The following is a 4,784-nucleotide window of genomic DNA, read 5'->3' as shown; positions in this document are numbered from 1 at the left end:
TGGATAAATTTGGAACTTGTAAGACATCTGTTAAGGTTAACACACGTGATAGAATAACATAAACTATCCCTACAATGGCTGAAAGTGAGCCATCTGCAATTTTAATTTTGTGGTTACCTGTACAAGGAATAATAATAATAATAATAATAATAATAATAATAATAATAATAATAATAATAATAATAATAATAATAATATGGATTGTGGAAAGTTTTACATAACCCTAAGCAAAACTCTTCATACTATGAAGAAAGTAAAAGGTAAAATACTTTCATATTTTATTACTACAACCCTAAGTTGTTTATATAGAAAAAGAAATTACAATAATAATATTGAGTAATAATGACATAATCATAAAATATAAATAAACATGATAATATAAAATAAAAGAGAATCATATATGATTTCTCGTGATTCTTCGACATATACTACTGGTTGTGTTCCTTGGTCATGGTCTACCTGCTTTGGAGTCATCGTTTGGAAGGATAAGAATGAACTAGTGTTTTCAAACTCCTCTTACTTGTACACGGATTTCTGAATTAAAATCCAAGATCATGTTAATTTGGTTGCTAAAGAAACTAGTAAACCCTCGGGTTTACACAACACAAGAACACTAGTACTGAGACTACTTGAAAAAAACCACATTTAGATATTATAAGGTGAATGTTGATGGTGCCTTTCAACACCGAAAAAATTTCCTTTGGTGGGCTCATTCACGATGAGAATGACAATTATTGTAGCAATTACTATGGCAACATATGCACTCTAAATGTTCTTTTTGGTGAAGCTTGAGTTATTCTTCATGGTGTTAGGGTGACTCAAAATATAGGTTTAAAAAATGTCATATTTAAAAGCGATTCTAAACATCTAATTAATATGGTTAGAGGTGTGTTGTCTACCCTGTTGAGTCTTCAATCTCTCTTGAAAAAGGTCAACTCTCTCCTCTATCGCCCAAATTGTAGTACTTATCTTTGACAAGTCTTACATCAAATCGTACATGAAGCTAGTTGTAGTGTTGATTTCTTAGCAAAAGAAGGTTTGTGCGGTTCTCTAAATTTTTGTTTTGTTTTTACTGGATTTTTTATTTTATTTGATAGCATTCTTGTATTGATCGTAAAGGGTTCTCTTCTTCCTGTTGATAATCTAACACTATTTCTATAAATAAAATAAATAAAGACTTTGAAAAAGAGTATAGAAGATGATCTCAGGGCCACAAAAGTCAGTCACCACTCCCTCACTTTCACTTTCTCTTGTAGTATTTTTTTTCTTTTTACTTTTTTTTTTTATGTTGTTGTAGTTAATTTTAGATTTCTTTATGAGATGTCTAACTCAACGGTAAAAACTTTATTATATAATATTAAAAGATATAGTTCAAATTTTATATGAAATAATTGTAAAATAGCCGTTAATATCATTTTTTTAAATTAAAATTTATCCTTTTCTAATTTTATATTGTGTTAAATAAATTTTTAGTATTTATAAAATTTTACTATTTAATCATTATAGAAAATTTCATCAACTTTTAGTCTCTTGAAATTTTTCCTTCTCATTTGTTTGATTATATTTTAAACCAACTATTGTATATCATTTGAATTTTTTAATAACTTTTTGTATTTATATTTAGTACATATTTAACAACTTTCTTACAAACGTTTAGAATGTTTCAACAAATGATGAATTAAATATGAATTTTTAAGTTTTTTATACTTAAAAATTTAATTTACCGCTTGTTAAAAATTATAAATTTTCGTAGGAAATTTTCTTATAATGTCTCAAGTATTATTGCAAAAAATTATTTAAAAATACAAAAGATATTTGTTAGCTGGTAATAAATCAGGGACCAAAAATAAAAATAAAAGTGTAAAGGCTCTGGAAATTGATGAATTTTTTTTATAAAAATTAAAATAATATAGTAAAATTTTATTGGAATTAAAAATTAATTTAATCCTTTTATTTTTAAAAAATAGCTCTAAATAAAATTTTACCTTTTGTTTTTATTATGTCTTCTCTTTTATATTTGAATATTTTTATTTGATTGTTTTGATTTTATTGTAATCATATGTCAGTAGTTTTCTTAATCTCGGGATTGTTGATATTGGATGATAAATTATTGCAATTTCTAGTTTTTCCTTTTGTTATGAGCGTTGTTTTTCTTAATCACTTAAAAGTTTGTTGTTTATAAAATTAATTATATTAATGGTTAAAGAAATGTGACACCTAATATATCTTTTTGTTATTTATTCAACATAATTTTTTTATGTATTTAAATTGTAATCCGTGTGTTGTGCGTAGAGATAGGAATAAGTTAGGTCGTCTTGGGTGTGCCTGACTTACTTATGGTTTGACCTGACCTGTTTAATAAAAATGCAAGATTCGGACTATTTTTAAAGTTTATTTATTTAAATAGGTCAAACTCAGGCTTATAAAAAAGTCTATTAGGTCTGATAGACCGACCTATATATATTTTATTATTTATTAATGTTATTTTTTATTATTATTTATTAATAATATTTTTTCCTATTTTAAAGCCGATCAAGGCTATCACCAAGTCGTCGTTCCATATTCAGTAGTCGTTCCATATTCTTCCCGTTCTTTTCAAGTTCAATCATTCATATTAAAATCATTTTGTTAGAAAAATCATTCTTTGTTATATATATATATGAAGAGCATCATGTAAATTGGTATATGTAGAGTATTATATGTGTATCAGGACTAATTATGGATTCATTTTCTTGGAAGGTTGTTGCATGTAGACTTGTTAGTTATTATTTTATTAGATTTGATTATAATTTTATTAGTTTTCCTTGTATATAAAGACTTAGTTTAGCCTATTTAAAAAAATGTAAAATATAACATTTTAAATGTTTTAATGTGAATAAAGCTTTTAAATAGACTTTCAGAGCATACCATACTTTTAAAAAGGTCAGGCCAGACAAAAAATAAACCTATGATAGACTGTAGGTCAGCCTTAGGCCTAAAAAATTAATCGGAGGTTAGGCTCAGACCTTTCAAAGTCTGACCTATTTCCACCCCTAGTTGTGCGGCTATGAATATATATTTTATATATTTGTAACTATTTTTTTATGAATATATTATTTTGTATAAATAAAATAAAAATATATTGATTAAGTATAAAATGAGAGTATTAACATTTTCAATTTATGAAAAATAAAAGGAGAATGACTTTTTTTCATAAATTTTATTTTATTTTAATTATATATATTTTTATTATATTGTTAATAATAACCAAATTTTCAAATTATGTATAGAATTAATGTTATATATGTATTTATTTGTTGAAATGCAATATTAACTTATTTATTTTGAGTAATTGTGTAAAACTTAAATTGTTGATAAAGTATTCAATAATTGTCAAAATTTCAATGTTTAGTGTTGAACAATATAATATTATTGATCAACTTTCTCATTAATAAAATAGATACAAAAAATTAAGGTCGCATTATTTTTACTTTAATATTTTATCATGATTGATTGATGGTGGTAATTAGATTTAGATCTTATCATATCAAATTTGTAAATATATATAAACAATTTTTCTTATAATTTAAAAAACCAAGGGAGAATGATATCTTAATAGCAAAGATGTGATGAAAGTGTAAATAATGAAAAGGAATTGCAAATGATTGCTTGAATTTTTTTCTTATGCATTAATCAAGTATGCACCTTGAAATGTACATAAATTCTGCATTGTTTCTTTCTAGTGCCAATAAAATGACTCAAAATCGAACAAAACATGTATGTCTAATCTATATAGACAATTTATAGTTAGAAAAGTTCCTTAGCTGTTGAGAGGTTTGATCATACTGATGGACAGACAAATTTTCTATGCAATGAGTAGATTATGCATGGTTTCATGAAAATTAGTCTATATTTGCAACTGATCACTAAAACATTTAAGATGAGATAATATTAATGTAAGAAACTTTTGTCACCAACTAATCTGTAGGGATAAATATAGTTAGAATTGGAGGAGTAGTCTTTTCGAAAGTAAAACGAAAAAATGGAGGAGTTGTGAAAGTTGATGAGAGTAAAAGGTTAGTAGAATTATTTTCATCGGGAACTATTGTTTGTGAATTTTCAATAGAGATATGATATGGTATGTGAAATGCAAAAGTTAAATAGATATATGAAAAATATGAAATGAATTGTAGATGCTTGTAAATAGTGCCATATAGAAATATAAGTTTGCCGATTTTCAACAGAGATGTGATATAATAGTTGAAATACGAAAGATAAATAGTGATATGAAAATTGTGAAATGAATTGTTGAAATTTGAAAAGAATGTGACATAAAAATATATGCAACTTGACATAAATGTAGTGATGTGACACATAAATGTGTAATGCGTCAATTGCTTTTAAGATTTTATTTGAGAATATTGAGAAGGTCGTGGTTGTTGGTCCGTCCCATTAATTAGGGTATGTGGTGGTCAATGAAATTGGATATAGTGTACTTAGTTCAACATCAAATTACAAATAAAAAACTTAGTTATTTTTAAATCTAAGCCATTCATTTTTTGAAAAACAAATATTAAATATACGGTGAGGATTTGGTGGTGTATTAGTGCACCAATACTGATATGTTGTGCACTTATAATCAAATTGATCTTTTTATTTTTTTTACTTTTTTCAAAAGCGAAGCAAATTGAAAGCAATAATATGAATCGTGAAACATTATCTTTAGCCGATATAAAGTTGAAGCCAAAATAATGAAACTTTGGAAAAAGTTTGATTGGTAAAGTTGGTTGATAAATTTTGAATTG

This window comes from Cicer arietinum, chromosome 3 (assembly GCF_000331145.2).
Source record: "Cicer arietinum cultivar CDC Frontier isolate Library 1 chromosome 3, Cicar.CDCFrontier_v2.0, whole genome shotgun sequence".
Classification (NCBI taxonomy): Eukaryota; Viridiplantae; Streptophyta; class Magnoliopsida; order Fabales; family Fabaceae; genus Cicer; species Cicer arietinum.
The sequence above is the reverse complement of the archived record's forward strand: the minus strand, read 5'-3'. Positions refer to the sequence as shown.